Source organism: Hemicordylus capensis, chromosome 5 (genome assembly GCF_027244095.1).
Source record: "Hemicordylus capensis ecotype Gifberg chromosome 5, rHemCap1.1.pri, whole genome shotgun sequence".
Taxonomy (NCBI): Eukaryota; Metazoa; Chordata; class Lepidosauria; order Squamata; family Cordylidae; genus Hemicordylus; species Hemicordylus capensis.
Window position 1 is genome coordinate 74,579,941 of NC_069661.1, and position 21,889 is coordinate 74,601,829.

At 42.6% G+C, this 21,889-nt stretch overlaps 1 long non-coding RNA gene across 2 annotated transcripts in view; it reads right to left on the minus strand.

The window, feature by feature from the left end:
• The window catches only part of LOC128328037 (uncharacterized), a 46,239-nt gene extending 36,541 nt beyond the window's left edge, over positions 1-9,698 (minus strand). Inside the window, exons 1-3 of one of the 2 annotated variants that reach the window (XR_008308959.1) lie at positions 9,563-9,686; positions 7,719-7,832; positions 5,119-5,223 (exon numbers count right to left, since the gene is read on the minus strand). This is a non-coding gene — a long non-coding RNA (uncharacterized LOC128328037). Of the gene's footprint in view, positions 1-5,118; positions 5,224-7,718; positions 7,833-9,562 lie in introns of both variants that reach the window. The other variant, XR_008308960.1, reaches the window with a different exon arrangement.
• Between the last annotated feature and the right edge of the window lie 12,191 nt (positions 9,699-21,889).

Consider the following 21,889-nt stretch of genomic DNA (forward strand, 5'->3'; position numbering starts at 1 on the left):
TTAGAATGGCCTCCGAACCGTCCGTGCACATGACTAACTGGCACTGCAAGTGATTGATTGATTGATTGATTGATTAAATGCCGTCAAGTCAGTGTCAACTCTTAGTGACCACATAGATAGATTATCTCCAGCACTTCAAGTGATCTATTATAGACAAACAATATATGTATTGTAGCCATAATATAGGCCTCTCTTACAAAATATTTAAAGCGATACGTAAAGTGCACTGCAAGTATCACTTTAAATATTTTGTAAGAGAGGCCTATATTGCATGTTCTCATTGTTTTTGATTTATAGTTACCAGCGTTGATGGAGTATATATATTGTTTGTCTATAATAGAAGTGATCATACAGAGCTGGAATAATTATCTAGAATATGCTAGCCATTTGTTATGTCAACGGCATATACATACTGTATTTTGAGTAAGCCATATAGCTCAAACAAAGAAAAGTGTTTTTAATTAGGATCCCGTGAAATCTACTTCTTTTGTATCACCTGCCCTCTGGGGTCAAGACAGTAAAATAAAAAGTGACCAAATAATGTGCAAATATCGAGCAGATACTGCCTTTAGAGCATTATGGGCTTCTCGAAGGCAATAATGTATTTACCTGAATACAAGACTAGGTTTTTCGCAAGGGTTTTAATATTAGAAACTGGGAAGTCATCTTAAATTCAGAGTCCTGTTCCTTTATATAACCTCTACCTTTTATAACCTTTAATAACCTCTACTTTTTAAGAGGGCCATCTAAAATTCAGAGTTGACTTTGATTTGTAAATACAGCTATTTTATAGCTGTTTCTCTCACAAACACAAAGTAATTTTATATAGATTTAACTAAGAATTTATTCAGAAACAACCCTATTTTCTCCTTCTCCTTTTTCTTCCTTTTTCTTTCTGACACCACCCCACCACACTCTCTACAGGATCCTTACTGGGACAAACTTCTAAACAACAAAACATAAAAAATACTGGATAGAATACAATAATGGCACATATTTGTCTTTGTTGCAAGTGTTTTCTGTATCTCAGAAGAGAAACTAAAAGTATCAACAATGACCTGAAAATAAACTTACCCTAGCACAGAGAAGACCACAAATAGGAGCTGACACCACGAGGGAGCTAGTCATAGAACTCTTATTACTCATAAAATGTTTTTTTTTTAAATTATGTTTTTAAAATGGTTTGATTGATAACCAGCCTACAGCATGTTTACTCAAAAATAAATCCAACTGCTTTCCATGGGGCCTATTCCCCAGTAAGTATATTTAGGATTCCAGTCTTAGGCTGACAATCAAACATGGAAAAACCTTCAAACTTTGGCTTCCAGCCAAAACACTATGGGCCAGTTGATGGAAACAGTCCACTCATTCTCTTACATACAAGAAAGGGATCAACAAAACTTCGAATCCGATAGTTATCTCTAAACAAACATGTCAAGGAGAATAAAGGCCAGAATGGATTCAACAGGGTATATTCAAAATTCAATAATCTAAAACGGTTTCTTCGCTGTACCTGTGAGTGGTGAGGTGAAGGGGGAGAAAGTCCCACCTCCTCTGGGTCACTTATCCCACACTATGTCCCATTGCTTGTGGGACCAACGCTGCTTGTCTGAAGCAGGAAAAACCCTCTCCATAATGGCAGGCAGACCCATGGTTGTGAGGGTGGAACATCTGAAGGAGCTTAGGGTCAGGATAGATTCAACAACTTTTTCAACTTCTAGCATATGCTTAGAATTCCTTGAAGGGAGAGAGTTAAAACTGGGCCAATACATGAGGTACTGTATGTGTGCACGTGCACACACACATGCTCATGCATACTTAATCCTGTAATAGCCACAGATCCAGGACCTCCTCATTGGGAGATGAAGTGAACAGGGGATGAGAATGGATGGGAAGACCCAGATCCCTGGATCTGCCAGAATTCCCTGCAGCAGAAGAAACAAGAGAACTCAAGCCAACATCTCCTCCACAACCTGAGGACATAGCCCTGCTTTTATCCTCTGACTTCAAGGAGTCCCTGAGAACATGCCAGTCCTAGCAGATGTGCTCCAGCACCACTGGTCAGTGTCCAGAAAATCAGGGAAGGCCCCTTTTGAGCCACAGAGCCTTGCCTAGAGAAGGGGCAGGCCCAAAGCAATCTGCCTGGGCAGCAGCTGTGAAAACCAGCAGTCTGCTTCAAGCAGCAGCTGGAGCAACATCCTTCTCTTTTCCTAGACTCAGATTTTTAAAAACATTATTATCTTGAGAGTCTTCTGGTTGGAGCTAGTTGAGATCTGTCCCATCCCCCTCAGACTGTCCATGATCTGCATGCCTCTGACATCCCTGCCACAGCAGAGACTCCAGTTTGGCCCAGAACACAATAAATTCTTTCTGAATTCACTGCTTTTCTGCTCCCATTTGTGCCCTTCACTGCTTTTCCCTCCTGTGTTCCAGATATGTGTATAGGCATCTAGTGGGAAAAGTGTCCTGCTGTGTGTTTGACTTGGAGTGGGAAAGGGTGGGCAGGGGAAGGGTTAAGCACTGATCTCTAGCCCACCTCTTCTCCACTCTAAATTGTTTCCTCCTAAAGTGGCTTTAGTTAGCCCTGTAGACATCTGATAAACAAAGGAAAAGCAAACTAGTGCTGAATTCCCTGATTTATCTACAGCCTACAATGGTACATGAACACCCATATCTGGCAGCACACGAATTGCAGAGCTGTGATTGGCTGGAAGTTAAGACATCTGTTCCCTTCTTCGGCATGACCCGTTATTTGTAATTAAAAACAATTCAGACTTCCTCTTCCTATTACTGATTAATCAGCAGGTGGTTGACCATTTTAGCAGGAGGCAAACCAATTTCATTTAGTCCTTTGCCTGTGTTTCCTTAGGTTCACAAAATCACCTTTAAAGCAGAAAAGGGGTGAAGTGATGCAATGTTGAAAGCCAAGTTACAACTACTATATGATGCATTAAACTCAAGAAATCTCACTTAAAGAGAGAGATGCATTGTAGCATAGTCATATTTGTAACAAAAACCACATGCAAAACAAGTTGTTAGAATTCTTGCTAACACACCCTGATGTTTAGGGGATTTAAACTGCTGTGTCGCTCCCCCCACTGTTGATTGCTTTATATTGCCATCTTCACAGTTCATGGTGGCTTGTGAATTATTGCAATTGCTTTATTTAAAATAATAAAGTTGGTTTATCAGGTAAAAGCAGATGCTAATGCTAGATCCAGTAATTATCACATAAAATGGATCCATACATATGTATGACTTTATCAGGTAATAACAGGTACTGAATATTTATCCCTCAAGCCACAATGACTGCACATTACAAATTTATGACTATTCTATATCTTTTCTACAGTGAGCATTTGCAGCAGTCTCAACTGGACAAATTTCATCTATCTCTACTGGGACTATGATGGGTATTTTTTTATTACCTTTAGGTTGTATAATCACAAGTAATCACGGGATTGTGGTGCCCCCTAAAATGTATTAGATATCTGTATGCATATATCCAGTAGACTGCAGCATCTGCTGCTCAGGAACTGTTTTGTGTCAGGAGTTTAACAAACACACATTAAAACCATGGAGTAAAGGGAAGGCATTTTCAACTCAAACCTTTTCAGGTCACCTTGAAGTATAGCACTTTAAGCATCTCATACATTTCCCACAAGATAGTCATCTGTGAGAAAATTCCCAGAACTCAATGAGAAATCCAAAGCTTATCCTGCACAATCTGTCTATGATTACTTATCTTTTGCAGAATATGAAAACAGCTCCGTGTCCAAAAAAGAAAAAAGCAAATATGTAAAATATTGAACCTAACCACCCGCTTTACTAAATAATTTTAAATGCTGTAAATATTGATTTTTTTAATATTGTCATAGTCTCTTGACACAGGCAAAGAAGAAGGTTTTTATGAGGGGAATTGATGTGGAAGCGGAGATTCTAATCGGCATGTAACTTATTATTAATATTAGAATACTATCAAATGAGCGATTTCCCACATGAATGCTGAAATGGTATAATCATAATACAGGAGGGTTGTACACCTCTTACACCTCTGTGACTGAACTTTAAAAACCCATAAACCCAAACATTTTAACCTGAAAGTTGATTTAATATGTTTGCACTACAATAAAGTAGAATTCAGGTGGAATTAACAGTACAGGTGAATAATGGATCAGTATAATCTGCACCAAATGCTGATGGCGGAGAGCACTCACAAGAATGTATTTTGTGTATTGCAACTCTTTGCCAGAGAAAACTCAAATTCAGTTCTTTCAAGGAGAACTTCCACATAATCTTAAAATAGCATTGAATATATAAATGTGCATGAGTGTGTGTGTGGGGTGGGGGAGAATTTAAACCTGGTAGCCAATGAAGAAAACCATGGGTTTGACTGACCCCATATGACCTTATTCCAGATGTGGGAGGGGTACTCTGTTTCTGTCCTTTTAAGAGCAATTAAGCAGAAGTACATTAGCCCCTTTCCAGTGTTATTTCATGAAGAAATAAACATGCATAGGCAGGAGGTGATATCATGGCAGCAAGGTCCGCCCTTGCCCTACAGACATTCATTTCAATGTCTGAAAAAACCCTATTCATTCATCGTCACAAAGATGCAGTGTCATCAGGATCAAGGGATGATGTCTTTCATGTGGAATTGTGATTAAGTACCCTGAGTGTTCATAATAGTGTGTACTATAATTCAAAACAGTTGAATCCTCAAATGAATACATGTTCAGGTCTTTCCTCGCCCCTGGCACCAGATTGCTGTACAAAAAACCCCTACTGTTTCTAGTCACCCAATTAACTTGTAGGTAGATTTAATGGGAAATGGGGGGGGGGGTTAATAAACAAAATATCCATGTTGTTAGTTACTTTACAACATTGTGCTAATTGTTCACATGCAGGTGCTAATGCATTGTTATCTGCAAGTGAAGTCTACCACAGTACATTTAGATAAAAAGCTGTTGTTGACCATTAAGCAGCCCTTGCTGATGTAATACATAGTGACATTCTACAGTCAGGGCCAGACAGTAAAACTTGTTTTTCCAGCATTTTTCATGCCTGCTAGATACAGTTGTTTCCCATCTTTCTTTCTTTTTTGGGGGAAGTTTTTACCTGAAAAGATACCTCTTTCTCCATGTAGTGCCCTCTCTCTGGTGCTCAGCTGTCCTTCCTAACTTGACTTCCTTCTTTACTTCCTTGTCTTCTGTTCTTCACTTACTAAATACAGGAAGCCCAGAAGAAACTCAAATTAGATTCCCTGGTATCCATACAGATCTCTGCCATTGATGGTAGAAGGGTGCTTTGGATAGGCAAGGCAACCCTCTTCAGAGGCACAAGTTAGTGACCCCAGTCCTGCTTTCAGTAGTTTTTTCTATATTTCGTTCCAGCTGTTGCCCTGAAATAGTATGGCGTGCTTATGTTGCTGATTTGTGTCCCCCCGCCCCCAGGGGAACACACACACACACACACACACACACACCTTGTTCTAGAAAACTGCAGCATGTGGACGGATATGTCTCAGTTAAGTATATGACAGGGCCTTGTGCTCATGAGGAATTGTGCTTTCAGTTTTTTAAATAAAAGGTGAATTTGACTGCTTTTGTATGATAAGGCTGGTTATAGCATGATACTATATAGTTGAATTTGGCTACTTGTATATGCTATGGCAATATATGGAACTGGTAAATAATATTTATATTCTCGCAGGGGCAGAGCCACCATTCCGTTTCAAAGAATCTGGGCCACCATGTCTAGGGGCCGCACCTGGTGCTTCAGCCACACTCCTGCATCTGATGCCAGATGTGCAGGGGGCACAGTCATTTTTGCAAAAGGGGCCATGCACCCTATTTGTGAGTAAATAAAATCCAGCAGTGCGTTTGCAGGGCGCCCAGGAGAGCCTTTCCCTCTTGTCAAGGCAGGGAGAAGCATTCCCGGGCAGGCTAGGAACACAGCACTGGCTGAAGATTTTTTTAAAAAATGGCTCCATTTTTTTAAAAGCTTCAGCCAGTGCTGGGCTCCCAGCCTACCTGGGAACATGTTGGAGGGAAAGGTGCTCACGGGAACGGTGCTTTCCCAGGAGAGTAAGGTGCTCTCGGATGTCCTGCAAACATGGCACTGGTTGTTATTTACTCGCAAACGGGGGTGCAGCCCCATTTGCAAATGTGAGCATGCCTCTTGCATGTCTGACTTCAGACATCCTGCATCTGACGTCAGGTACAGGGGGCGTGGCTTAGGCAGTGAGGGCCACTGCCAGTGGACTGGACAAGGGCCACTGGTGTTTTCCCTACACCATGGGGAAGTTTCACAGATATCAAAATGCCGTGTAAAACTTAGAAACTATGGGACCATGTGGCAAGCTTGTCTATGGAATTTTCTAGGTAGTTTTAGGATACAAGAGGCCTTCTAGCAACATTATAAATGAATTATATGAAGGACAAAAAGATTAATATTTTGCCCCAGATTTAAAATGGTACAAAGCTACATTTGAGTTCAGATTATACACAAATGCTAGCTGTGAATGCCAAGCATTGCCAAAGGTATTAGTGTGAGAATGGAAAGAGCTGTCTCCCAATCAGAAGGAAACCATAAATAGCTTATGCCTTGGAAGAGCTGTTAAAAACAGCAAACGTGCAGCTCAATCATTCTGCAGCATTGTATATTAGGCAGGGTAAATCACCCTTTTCCTAAGAGATCAAGAGGGCTGAGAGATGGATTCATGGTCTGCTGAACTTCTGCCATATAAATTTGCTGAAGGCCTTATGAAGGTCTTAAAAATTGTTTGCAGCTATGTCAGATGAGTGGTGCTGAAGAATGTATTTAAAAAGATGGGTGGATTTCTACTTTAATAATAGTCATTTCTATTCAAGACATTGCCAGATGTGCACACTTTATATTTCCTTTCAGTACAATCAAAGCAAATATCTGAATGTCGATATTATCTAAGTTATCATCTGATATAGTAAATCCTTGAAAAGGAGGGGTAGCAGAATGTTCAAATTGGGACATAAATTGGACATAAATTTGGATTTCATGCAGGAGGATTTATAACAATAAAAAGATGGATAGTACCCATGATGGAGCGATCCAGACAAGCAGAGGCTCATGTGCAGTGAATAAGACATAGAGCTGCAAGCTGAACAGATTAAAAATAAAATATTCAATAGGTGCCTCATTTCTTGCTTTGAAAGCATGTACTATTCTGTCTGGAAAGTTTTATGCTACATAATTGCAATGGTAAGAGTTTAAAATCTTGGAAGAGCTTCCTTAGAACAGTTGTGGGAACAAAGAACATAATTCATTTAAAACTGGACACATTTATGGAAGATACTGAACAATATATTTTAATCAGGTAGTCTTGTAGTAGCAAGCATAACTTGTCCCCCTAGTTAAGCAGGGTCCCCCTGGTTGCATATGAACGGGAGACCACATGTGAGCACTGCAAGATATTCCCCTTAGGGGATGGAGCTACTCTGGAAAGAGCAGAAGGGTTTCAATTTCCTTCTCTGGCTTCTCCAAGATAGGGCTGAGAAAGATTCCTGCCTGAAACCTTGGAGAAGTCACTGCCAGTCTGTGTAGACAATGCTGAGTTCGATAGACCAATGGTCTGACTTGGTATACGGCAGCTTCCTATATTCTTATATTCCTATGTTTAGCAAACTCTTGCAGTTAAAATCATTCCCCTTTTTAGTGAAAAACTTGAGAAGAGGCCAAACCTGCAGAAGATAGATTGGATGGGATGGTCTTGAGCTAGAGGCACCCCCAAGTTGGGAAGGCTTCTTAGACTAGCTTTCTTTTCATGTTGGTCACCATTAGAAATTGTACAAACCCTGAAAGTAACACCAGCACAATCCACAAAGTAGTTTAGTAAGGAACATGGCAGATGGAAAACTCATTTATTCTGACAGCCTTTTATATACAAGGTTCAAATCAAACAAGTAAATTACTCCTCATAAATGAGAACCTGGTGAATCCTTGGTTTGGTGACTATTTTTACTTGAAGAAATAATTCTAGTAAACACCCTACTGCAAATCTCTGTGGGCTGGTTCCTACAATACCGGCCCAAATACACATGTAGAAAGTGGGAAGGGTGCCAATATGCACCCACCAGGACATTCTCCTCACACATTCCTTCTTTGATGGGATATCTGGCTGAAGCCCTTTCCACACATTGAGCTTTGATATGGCATCTCAACCTGTGTGGGTTCTTTGGTGGGAAATAAGGTGTGATCTCTGGCTGAAGCACTTTCCACACCCTGAGTACTGATATGGTTTCACCCCTGTGTCAATTCTTCAGTGCCTATGAAGGTTTGACCTGTCCCTGAAGTTCCTTCTACATTGTGAGCATTGATATGATCTCTGCTCTGTGTGGGGTTTTTGATGGAAAGTGATCTCTGGCTAAAGCCCTTCCCACATTGTTAGCATTGATATAGTTTCCCCTCCTTGTGTGGATTATTTGATGGGAAATAAGATGTTATCTCCAGCTAAAGCCCTTTCCACATACTGAGCACTGATATGGTTTCTTGCCTGTGTGGATTCTTTGATGAGAAGTAAGATATGATCTCTGGCTAAAGCCTTTTCTGCACACTGAGCACAAGATTTCTCCCTTGTGTAGATTCTTTGATGGGATGTAAGGTGTGATCAATAGCTAAAGCCATTTCCACATTGTGAGCATTGATATAGTTTCTCCCTTGTGTGTGTATTCTTTGGTGTATATTGAGGTGTGACCTGTCACTTTAGCTCTTTCCGCATTGTGAACATTGATATGGTTTCTCCCTTGTGTGGATTCTTTGATGGGAAGTAAGGTGTAATCTCTGGCTAAACCCCTTTCCACACACTGAGCACTGATATTGTTTCTCCCGTGTGTGGATTATTTTATGGGAAGTAAGGTGTGATCTCCAGCTGAAGCCCTTTCCACACACTGAGCACTGTGTGAAGAAACAACAGATTCCTTTACCCCTGGTATTTTGCTCTTGCATTCCTTCTCATCTGTTCATCTTCTTTCTCACTCTCCCACCCATTATTTGCAAAAATAAAGAGAGTCTCCCAAGGAGGGAGAAATGGAGCTTCAAAGAACCGGGGACTGTTGAATACAAAGTATTTGTGGTGAAGTAAAGCTGCCACATACTAAAAGGCTCTACTGATTGGCTCTAACTAACTGATTAGTTGTAATTTTCCCACTAAGTAAAGAGGAGGAAAGTGAAGTGTTGGGATGGCTTGGGATTTGCACCATAGGAGTCTTGGATCAACTTCAGGAGGGGATGGAGGGTGTTTGATATGAGGAACTCTTAGTAATTTCTCCAGCAAATAGGTGTGCAGCATTTTAGATTTCAAGGGCAGTCCTCAACAGCCCCAGGCGCCAGCTCCCCATCATGACTAGAATCTTAATTCTAGTACTCAGGCACATTTAAGAAGGGTTAGGGTAATAATGAACAAAAGGTTGTACTCTCTCCATGGAACAATAATGGAGGAACATTTCTGCCAATTTTCATTTCCATTCTCTGACAACATGGATAAAATGTTATAGTAGTATCCAGTGGGTGGAACCACCGGACTTACCTCTGGGCCCCCAGCAGTCTGAGCAAGGGCTGACAAGGCCGACGGAACGGGCAATGGCCCAACAAAGATGGAGGCGAAAGGGTCTACGAGTGATCACTCGTAGTTGCTGAAGGCACACAGCCCAACAACCCCTGAGCAGGCCCAGCCAGGAAGGAGGAGGCACCGTGTGATGACATCAGCAGCATGCCTCCTAGCAAAGGGAGAGGCCTGGAGGGAGGAGCGGAGGCCAGGGATATGGGGGAGAACAGAGCTGAACTCTGTTCTTCTCGGTTGCAACCCCCTCCTTATGGAACACTCTGCCTCCTGAGATTTGTAATTCCCCCTCCCTTCTGTCCTTTAAGAAGCTCCTGTTTTGCCAGGCTTTTAGTTTTTAGTGTGTGTGGGGGGCGGTCTTTTTCTTTTTTCCTTCCCTTCCCCCCCCCTTCTTCTTTTGTCTTTCTTGTTGTTGTTTTAATTTATGTAAACTGCCTCGAGTCTAAGGAAGTCAGGCGGTCAATAAATTTGCTAAACAAACAAACAAACTCACTCTGTAATGGCATGATGGGCTTAGTAAAGAGGAGTGGGGGCTCAATGGAGGGTGGCTGGGCCTTCTGGGAATGCACTGGTCTATTTAAACAGGGCCTGGCTAATGATGGCTGGCGGAGAGTCCCAGGCCTCCGGAGAAGGGCTGAGACTGAGACTAAGAACAGATCCAGGAGTAGGGCAAGGGTGACAACAGCCCTCTCCTGGGCATTCTGAGGCCTATAAACCCCCCAAAACCTACCACCCTTCTGGGGGAGGAGGCGACCCATTCAGTATTTTTGTGTTTTAAACACTTGTAAAAGCTTTTAAAACACGATTGCAAAATCTGCAGATCTGGCCCAATGGTAAGGATGATAAAAGTATGATGACGCAATGAAAACTGAAAGCATTGCACTACTGTTACCTGGGAGAACCCCAGTTACCACAAACCAGATGAACAAGGATGATTGAAGGAAGCAATAGTCACCATGTGTTGCAGGAAAGTAGCTGTATTTTTCCATTGTAGGAGGCTTGCCCCATCATTTATGTGTTGCAGTATGGTGTGGTGTGGATGGTTCAAACCACGGTGCAACCATTCGTTGGTTTTTACAGCCCCTTTCCATCCCTTTATAAAATAATAAAATTATTAAGATTATATTATTAAAACAATAAGATTATAAAATATGTGTTCCTTTTTTGTGCACGGTGTATTAGGAACATAGGAAGCTGCCATATACTGATCATTGGTCTATCTAGCTCAGTATTGTCTTCACAGACTGGCAGTGGCTTCTCCAAGGTTGCAGGCAGGAATCTCTCTCAGTCCTATCTTGGAGATGCCAGGGAGGAAACTTGAAACCTTCTGCTCTTCCCAGAGTGGCTCTATCTGGAGGATCTGTTCATATGTAAGGACACACACACACACACACACACACACAGAGAGTTTCTTGAACAAGGGCACAATCTCCTCTCGCTCTCATTTCAGCTTTCAGCCCTAGCTTTTGGTCCAATTGTCTCTGCAATTTGAGATATCTATCTACCTACCTACCTACCTACCTACCTACCTACCTACCTCTATCTCCGGTCCATTTCATTTCTGCTTTTGACCTTAGCTTATGCTCTCGCTAGCGCAAAGCAAAACAGATTGAGCTGCGCTTCCCCCTGCTGGTGGCTTTGCACAAAGGCACCGACAACTTTTTTAAAAAGAGTTCATCATGTCAGTGGTTCCCCACCCCCTCCACTACCCTATTGGCCCAAAATGAAGGGGGCAGTGAATGCAATTCAGGTGGAATATGGACACCCCCTGCCTGGAAAACCCGTTGCAGTGGTGGGCAATATGAACAGCCAAAACCCTGTCATGATACATTGAGAAATGCTTTACTTGCGGTTACAAGCTGATGCCTCATACCATTGCACTTCGCAACACTTTAACCGGTGCAAATCTCGTAGTCCAGAAAACACCCAGATGCTCTTTCGCAGCTATGGTTCTTTCCCAGACTGCCCCACTGGCTGCTGAAGCACTGCACTGTGGAAGATAATACCTGCGAGATTAATTGACAGCAAATCAATATTCCACAGATATAAAACTAAAAGTTCCTATGATAAAGACAATGTAGTAATTACTGGAGCAATAAAAGGGGTGTGGGGGAATTACCCAATACAAAAGGTTTCCCAGAGAGAAGAAAAAATATGAATGAGAAGTCATATAACAGAATATTTATTATGGATTTCAATATGTAGTTTTTGCAATTTCCCAAATGACATTTACCTGGTAAGGTTAGGTGACTGAGTCACAAGTGTTATTACATACTTATTGTGTCCTTGGTGAACACTCTATGCAAAATCTGTGATATATTTATGGTGTAGTACTGATTTTGCTTTATTTCCCAGTATTGAATTTACTGCATTATATTTTACTGCATTATATTCATGAAATGGTGCCGGGGGGGAAATAAACCCAAGTGCAAGTGTGGGGGGTTGTTCCTACTCATGTATCTGACAAATATGTGCAGCTCTGTTTTGAAGCGAAATGGGGGATTTACTCAGAATCAGGTCTGCAAGCATGAATAACATAGTCTGAAAAATAATGCAAGTCTATGTTTACGTAGCAGAAACAGTGCAAAGATCAGGAATTTGACAGTATTTGGATTATGAGTGAAAGTAGCTCCCCAGAGTGGCGAATAAAGGCAGAGGCTTGAATGATTTGCACAGTTTGGTAAAGTGAAGGTGGGGCTGGGTGGGAAAAGGAGATAGAAACCCTATTCAGACATCACGTTGTATGTGCATACAGGTGTCTGTACACATGTACATGTTTTTGTGTGAATGGATGACTGTATGTTCATTCACTTTAAAAGTGAACCTGAGAGCAGGTTCCTCAAATGTATTATTGTACATATGTGGAATAATGTGCAAATAAGTGTACATGTGTGGAATAATGTGCAAATAAGTGTACACGTGTGAATAAGTGTGCATGCGTATATATCTGTACATGCATACACTGTACACAGATTGTACATACCTTAAATATAATGTGTGGCTAGAGTATGAGTGTAACTTCATTGAGCAGCCACATGCAATGAACATGGGTCACTGCAGGGGGCGGTGGCTCTGGGGCTGCCAAGGGGCTGCACAGGCCCCACCATTTGCCTTCACTTTTGCCATCCTCCCAACAGCCAATTGGCTGCTGCACAGCCCCACTAACTGCTGCTGTCCAGCACCGGCTGGCCAATGCAGGATAATGACATCAACAAGCGGTGCCAGGGATGGGCTCGCACCAGGTGATAACATTATTATATCACATCAGATGGCTGATGAAGGAAAGCATGTGGCCGACGGTGGCATTTAGCGGGGGTCACAAGCAGCTGGGCGGTTGGTGGGTAAGTGGGTGGCTGAAGCAGCAAATCTAAGGTCCAGCAGCAGGTGGAGCAGTGGCCAATGGTGGGTGGGTGGGGGCTGTGGCAGTGGAGGCAGCTAGCCACCTGCTGCTTGAAAACAGCAATAGCAATAGCACTTACATTTATGTACCGCTCTATAGCCGAAGCTCTCTAAGCGGTTTACAATGATTTAGCATATTGCCCCCAACATTCTGGGTACTCATTTTACCGACCTCGGAAGGATGGAAGGCTGAGTCAACCTTGAGCCCCTGGTCAGGATCGAACTTGTAACCTTCTGGTTACAGGGCGGCAGTTTTACCACTGCACCACCAGGGCGGCAGTTTTACCACTGCGCCACCAGGGAAAAAATCCCCTGCTCCCTTCTTAGGAGAGAGGAGCCAGTAGATGTTCAATCAGGCCACTGTGATCAATTTGCTCAATTCTCTGCTGATAAAGTCACCCACCTTCGGCTAGAGTTGGACTCTACTTCTATAGGATCTGATCAGATAGAGGAGATTCCACCCTGCGATGTTATATGGTCCACCTTTGAGTTGGTCGAGGATATGGACATGATTCTCTCGGGTATGGGTGCGGCTACATGTTGCTTGGACCCTTGTCCCTCCTGGCTGGTTAGAACAGCTGGTGGGAATGTTAATTCTTGGCTACGGGAGTTGGTTAACTCCTCATTAAGTGAGGGCTTCATACCAGCAGCCCTTAAAGAGGCAATAGTTCGCCCTCACTTGAAGAAACCCTCCCTGGACCCTGAGGTCCTTGACAACTATAGGCCGATCTCCAACCTCCCTTTGGTAGCAAAGGTGTTAGAGAGGGTTGTATGTGCCCAGCTTGAGAGGGGCTTAGAGGAAACTGGCTATCTTAATTCTTATCAGTCGGGTTTCAGGCCTCAGCATAGCACAGAGACAGCATTGCTTGCTCTGGTAGATGACCTTCTTCGGGACCTTGATGAGGGTAGTGTCCCTCTCCTGGTCCTTCTAGATCTCTCAGCAGCTTTTGACACTATTGATCATGCTAGCCTCCTTGACCGCCTGCATGGGTTGGGTATTGGGGCACTGTCTTACAGTGGTTCCGTTCTTACCTTAGCGGGCGTTTCTAGTCGGTATGCATTGAGGACAGATGCTCTGAGCCATGGCCACTCCTTTATGGAGTTCCCCAGGGTTCAGTTCTTGCCTCTGTCCTCTTTAACATCTATATGGAGCCGCTGGGTCAGGTCATTTCCCAGTTTGGGGTGAGATTTCACCAATACGCTGATGATACTCAGCTGTATACAGTGGTCCCTCTACTTACGAAATTAATCCGTTCCGAATGCACATTTGTAAGTCGAAAAATTCGTAAGTCGAAAAGCGGTTTCCCATAGGAATGCATTGGGAACGGATTAATGCGTTCCGGAGCCTAGAAAAAAGACCCAGACCCCCAGTAAGGCTTGCAAACTGCACAGGAACATTTCTTTTCAAGAATAAACAGGCAGTAAACAGGCAGGCAAGTCAAGGAAACCGCATGTAAAATTCGTAAGTCGAGGAAACCCCATCTAAAAATTTGTAAGTCGAGGAAACCCCATCTAAAAATTTGTAAGTCGAAAAAACTGCATCTAAAACCGGATCTAAAACTGCCGTTTGTAACTCGAAAAATACTTATGTCGAGTAATTTGTAAGTCGAGGGACCACTGTATTGCCATCCCAAACCATTCTGGAGATGCTGTTTCTGTGCTTACTCGATGCCTGGAAGCTGTTAAGGTCTGGATGAATCAAAATAAGCTCAGACTGAATCCCACCAAGACTGAACTACTCTTACACAACCCTCATACCGGCCAACAGCTGGATGTGAACCTTGTTTTAGATGGGGTGGCGCTGCCCCCGAAGGAGCATGTATGTGATTTGGGGGTCCTTTTGGACTCGCACCTCCTGCTTGAACAGCAGGTGGAGGCTGCAGCCAGAAATGTCTTTGCCCAGCTCCATCTGATTCATCAATTACGCCCTTACCTTGATCAGCAAGAATTAATGACAGTGATCCATGCCCTTGTTGTCTCCCGCCTAGATTATTGTAATGCCCTCTATCTAGGGTTACCTTTGAGGATGATCGGAAAACTACAATGGGTCCAGAATGCAGCGGCTCATTTACTTATGGGTGCCAGAAAATATGACAGGGTAACACCTCTCCTGCAGTCATTGCACTGGTTGCCTATTCACTACCGAGTTCAGTTTAAGGTCCTGGTTTTGACCTTCAAAGCCTTGCGGAGTTTGGCACCTGTTTACCTACAGACCCGCCTCTCCCATCCAGTTACATCCCATCCAGTCAGATCTGGTCAGATGGCCCTTTTGTTGGTCCCCGATTTCCGAGAGGTTCAGGGAGCTAGAACCCGTGAAAGGGCTTTCTCGGTTGCCACCCCACTTCTCTGGAATTCCCTTTCCCTGCAGATTCGTTTAGCTCCTTCTTTGATGATTTTTAAATCTTTATTGATGACTTTTCTTTTTCTCCAGGCTTTACCCTGTAGTTTATCTATCCCACCCCCACCCCCCTGCTGTTAATTACTTTAGTTTTATTTAGAATGTAATTTTAATGCTGTCTTGTTTTGCATGTTTTTGTACACCACCCAGAGTCTTTGGAGTGGGCAGTATATCAAATGTTTCAAATAAATAAATAAATTCCTTTCTTCCAATCACACCTTGGGCAAAAGGATTGAGAGCTCAAGAGTTTTCATCCTTTAGGGTAAATTAAAAACATTCAGCACCCCAAAAGCATGATTCCAAAGATGCATGATTGCTCAGGAATGAGGAAGGAATAGATTTTAATGCCAAACAAGGAGTAGACAATGCCTCCTGAAATCATTCCCATACTTTGTCCTCCCTATGCCATATTGTTAAGATTTTCCTATAAGGAGGGTTAGTTCTGAGCAGAAAGTTGAAAAGATTGGAGCTCTGATTTTCACTCCTGGAGGCTGCAACATTCAATCTCCATCATTATCCAGCTTCATCCCACTGACAGAGGAAACTCAGCTCAGTATTTAGGAAAGGTGTATAGTTTTAGGTTCAAGCTATGTTTTGTCTTGAAGATAAAAAGTCTTATCTTGGTGTTCTTTTCACTGTGTTAAGCTACCCCCCCTCCTGTTTATGTTGCATGAAATCTTTGTCTCTGAAGAGCATCTTTGTCCTGTTCTGTGTATAACTGTCTGTGTTCTACTCATGTGCAAAGCTCTGTGTAGAAGCTACTAGGCAGGCTGCAATCTTACCCAAGGTTGCATCAAGCATTAGAAGCAACAGACTGTTGATTTACCTGTTTCCACTTCTGTCTCTGTAACCATTACATCATTTTACTGTATCTCTTTCTCTCATCTCTGAATAGCTCTTTTAGTCACTTCAGGACTTCTGTTGTAGACTTTTAATCTCTAATTTGCCTTCTAAGTCAATTACATGTCTATATGGCTACTCTCACAAAAAACCTTGCCTCGGCTAAGACAACCCAGCCTGAGTTTGACTGCTCATGCGCAGCACCGGGATCCATGCAGATCCTAGTGCTGCCTGCCCGCCCAACTCCACTTTGGAGCCCAGACTTTAGCGAAGTTAAGGCTGTGAGCATGCCCTTAGCCCTGGTGCCAGGATAGTGTGTGTCCTCATGCTGCTTGCAGCTCGAGCACACACAAAGATGGGCACCTAGAATGCCCATCTCATGGGGGTATCTCCCAATGCCCCATGCTCACCACACAGTGTGTAAGACAACTGGACAAAGAGGGACCTTTCTAACATGGTAATTCTCTTTATTTAGCAGGGAGAGAGTAATTGGCCCTATCCACCCCCAGCATAGTACCTCCAGTGACTGTTGTTGGTGTCTATCTTTTTCCCCCAACATGCCAGAACCTCTAGTGGGCAAAACTTACACTAAACGCCCTTTGTTGATTTTACCCTGTTATTATGGGGACTTCAGATGCTAATAACTCAGCAAATACTAGATCCATTTGTTTTTCAAAACAATGAAGAATTATGCTTTATTATGCTGAATGTTTAAAATACATTAAAATATATGTCATAAGGCTATTCTCATGAGCAGCCTAATCCAGGCTAGGTTAGATTGCTCATCTGCAGCACTGGGATCAAGCACTCTCTTGACCTTGGTGCCAGGATTGTTTGCATGAAAGACACACAGAAATGGGTGTCTAGAGCGCCCATCTCATGGGGATATTGCCCAATGCCCCACACTCATAGCACGGTGCATTGTGGGATATCTGGAGGCCAACATGCATTGTCCCAGTCTCTGGAGATCCATGCTGCTTGGAGCAGGGCAGATCATCTGGGTTTGTGAGTTGTGCTTCCAGCAGCATTTCTTTGATTGTCTGGAGGGAAAGTGAGTTGGACTCTACCTTCATGCCCGCCGCCTACCCACCACCTGTCTGGTTGTGTGAATGGGCTCAGTACACATTATCTGATGGCCAAAAAGGCATAGCAAACACATGAGGCATCTCTTTTTGCTGTATCCCAGACATTGTTCAATTGATACACCAAAATTGGAGGAGTGGTGTGTCTTGTCATCTAGTTGATGTTTGCATGCAGTCAGGTAGACTGACTAACGGTTTTGGTTTTATGACCAAGAGGATGTTCAGGCCTTATAATGGTAGAATGTTGATATATACAACATATAAATATCAACTGTTCACACACACACACACACACACACACACACACACACACACACACACACTATAACAACTCCTCTTTCTAACTATACTGGCACTATTAAAGTACAACATGCCAGTATAATATGCTACAGTTCTAGAGGGCTTCTTATCCCAGTGACAGTTTAAGAAGCCTTTGGAAGTTCTGCTTTTGAAAAAGAGTGAGACGGTTCACTCATCTCAAAGGATGTTGATCTCCATGACTGGGCATAGAGCATTATCTGGAATCCCTTAGAAATTAATTTGATAAACATTTCCTTTATTTGTCCACCATTTTAAAATAATGAACCTTTAGGAAACATTTTTCCTCTGCACCCCTGCCTCAGGACTGCCAAACACAATTCCTATACAATTTTCTCATTGTTTTCTCTCAAGACCTCTACCAGGTTACCAGCTATTCACCAGTCTTTAAATATCAAACATTGCTGGATACACTCACAAAAGCTGTAAATAATCTAGGCATTAGAGAGACATTTCTAGATGCAGTAGCCTCTAAAGAAAGTACCTGATAAACATAGCAATTAGCATTGTGACCATGGGTTGGTAAATACATGGTCTTTTAAACTACTTAGCTACCCACACACCACTAACCCTTTAATTACAAGCAATATGCATGTCATCTGAATGTGGGTGATGACTATAAAGCAAACTACAGGCTTCTGCTACCCATACTGGGATAAGGTCACACTTTGAAAGTGCACCTTGATCAACACATCTAATTTATAAGCATTCACATCTTATAAATCATGGAATTCGTTTTCTGAATTAAACATTTTTTCTTATTTGCAAAGTGATGGCTTTCTTTTTCCACCAAAAGTCACTAATCAACACTCCCCCTTTCTTCTGACAGATACATTAGAAAAAGTCCACAGCACAAGGACCTTATGCAGTACCAGTACTAATTACCAGTTCGTAATTAGTACTGGTTATTAGTAATTGGTACAGATTAATACCTGTATTTTTTCAATGGGTACTCCCGGCACCTTATGCCTGAAAATATTTAGAATATGGAGTAAATTTTAACTTGTTTTTGCTGGTAGACTTTTTAATTTAAATTCCTACTTGTTGCTGTTGCCTTCATTTTAAAGCCATGTTTAACTCTCCTAATACATTTTAGTCCACATGGGTATTAATTTCTCTCTCTCTCTCTCTCTCTCTCTCTCTCTGCTACTTCTGCTGTGTTGCTTGTGAGGGCTTTAACTACCTGACTTTGAATAGTTTCAACCTGGGTCCAGCTTACTCTGTGCAGCTTGTCAAAGGCAGTGTCTGGAAAAGCTTTCAGCAGTATCTGATGACCGCAAAGCAAAAACCTACAGGATGAGAACAGTGCAAATGTTCTGGAAATGTCTTCCCCTTCACTACCTCTAATAGATGACAGAACACTGATTAATGCTATGGGGCCTACCTTCTACTGGGTGCAGTGAATACTACACCACATCCAGTCTGCCTCATCTTGGAAGAGGTCCCAAACACATGATTCTCATTATTCTGAAGGGTTGTCAGTGGCCTTTATTTTTAAACAAAACACTCCTGCTGCAGAGAACCCAAGCAAAATTTATCCTCTAGTTCTCCCAGAGGAAGTGGTAGAAAAGACATACCCTAATGTAGAATTAGGGTCCAAAAGAGTAGAGAAGCTTCAGTCTCAGACAGCAGATGTTTAAGTGAGCTAAAACATAGGCAAAATGAAATATTCAAGCAACTGGTTTTTGTGCAAACATATCAGAATAGTTTTCAAGCTTCTCTTTAATAACAGACCAGGAGGCTCTCCACATGAGCAGTGTGGAGACCCTAACTGGACTCTGCGAGGAGTCCGCTCTCCCTGCAGGGAACCATCCCTGGGTGACTGGATCAGCCGCCCATTTTGGAGCCGGTAGGGGCAGTGGGGATTGGGGGCCGCCTGGCCCCCAGAAGTCCAAGGATGCCCCACGCGAGTGTTTGTTTTAGCCTCCCAGTGGGGATCTCCACGTGAGTCGCTGTGGTGCAGGGCCGCAACACGGCATCTCACGATTGGGTAAATGGGGTTAGCACAGCGTGCGCTCCACTAACCTCGTTTAAGGGGAACGGTATTCTTGGAGGTTTGCTGCCTGGAGCCACATAGCTCCTATTGCAGCACATGACCAGGAAAAATTGGGCTAGGCCCCCTTAGCCCAATTTCTCCTGGTCGTGGGAATGGCCTCCAGGACTCCCATTTTCTGCTTCACAAATTGGCCATTAGGCAGAATTATTGGTCCTTTTCTCTGAAGTTTAAGACACTATAGTTTTTTGGGCCAGTTCTGTCATTCAATTTTGTCTTCATGAAACCAGCCCTAATATCTGTGGGAATGCATTTGTGGAGAATGTCTCCATAAACCATGATGTCCTCAGATACAGCTGCTATTTTTTGATTATTTCTAACCATGGCAACAGATCATGGGAACTGCACCCGAAAAGCAGTGGCTGTTTGAAAAACTCAGCCTTATTCACTCACTCACTCAGGTGGTATCCTAATAGCCAGCTCTGTGCTACTCAAGCATGGCTATAGATGTCCCTCTGGAACTGACGTTCATGAAGAGGTCCAATGCACGATGCAAGAATCCTTCCCAGTGGTTGCCTCAATTACATTTCTAAAGGCTTGGCAAAAAGAACATTACAGCCAATGAAAGGTCAAATTTCTCAGCTTTCAAACTATTGTTCCAATATAGCTAGCAGTGAAGAGCCCTACAATTCAGCAGCCACAGTGAGGTACCTAAAGTGTGCTAATGAGAGAGAAAGACTACAGTGCTGTTATTGCTAATACGGTGGAGCACTCCTTCCCCCACTGCCTGTTTCATGTAGTTTTGCTTGCCCTTAATTAACAAAAGGCACCTGAGACCTAGTATAAAGTTAACAAAAGGAGTGCATTCCTGAACATTTCCTCAGATATATCAGCATTACTATAAAAAGACTGCTTTCAGCCTTAATTAAATTCAGCTTGTTGCCTCCAGATAAAGGAGAAGTGCATTATTTATTTACATTAGACGTAGCCCTTTGTCTTAATTTAAATGGCTTCTGCATATAATCCACTCCAGAGCCCTTTATTGACCTTTTAAATTGCCTTGAAGTAATGTGGACATCACCATTACTGAAAGGGTTATGTTTGCTCATGCAGCGTTAGACAGTTTTTCATTTCTTGCATCAAATAAAATCATTCCACATATTAAAAGAATTTCTTTTTCAAAGCATCAGTTTTCCATCTTGCAATTCCTCCTAAAAATGAATGGAAGCACAGAAGCCAGTTTGCTTCAAAATGCACTTATTCTTTTACAGAGAATAAAAGAATAATCTGCATTTATTCTTACTTCTCTAAAAGTCTGATTTTTGATAAAGGTAGGATGTTTACTGGGAGCTTTTTCAGACAGCAACTTTACCGCAACTTTACTTGGGAGAGTAGGTATGCGTTCACATATTGATTAGATTTACCCTGGTCCGTGCAATATTCCAGAGAGCACCACACACGATTCGATTTTCTCCCTCCTTATTGGAACATAGCCCGATTTCTGTCCAGGGTAAAAAAATTACTCTTTTTGTGTTGGAGTATCCATTAACTCGCAGTAAAACCTCATAGTAAACCCACGGTAAAGCCTGCTGTCTGAAAAGCCTCCTGATAATTCATTTTGCAGTTTGGGGAAGTGAGAACGGATAGTTGTAGCCTACTGAGTAACACATCAAGTGCCACCATCAGTTATTTGCAAAAGTAACTGTCAGAGATCACTAAATGATTGTCTTCAGGAGGCAATCATTAGAAGAAGCCTGCCTTGGATCCCTCAGAGTTAAGCAATTACAGGCGTGCATCCAAACTTCCATGGCTGGGCAAGGCGATTGAGAAGGTGGTGGCCTTCCAGCTCCAGGTGGTCTTGGAGGAAACTCATTATCTAGACCATTTTAAACTGGCTTCTGGGCAGGCTATGGGGTGGAGACTGCCTTGGTCATCCTGATGGATGATTTTCAATTGGGAATTGACAGAGGGAGTGTAACTCTGTTAGTCCTTTTGGATCATTCAGCAGCTTTTGATACTATCAAACATCGTCTCCTTCTGGAACTTCTAAGGGATTGAGGATGAGAGGCATTGCTTTGCAGTGGTTCCACTCCTACCTCATGGGAAGATTCCAGATGGTGTTTCTTGGAGACTGTTGTTCTTCAAAATCTGAACTCATGTATGGTATTCCCCCAGGGCTCCATATTGGCTCCGATGCTGTTTAACATATAGATGAAACTTCTGGGAGAGATCATCAGGAGATTTGGTGCAGAGTGTTATCAGTA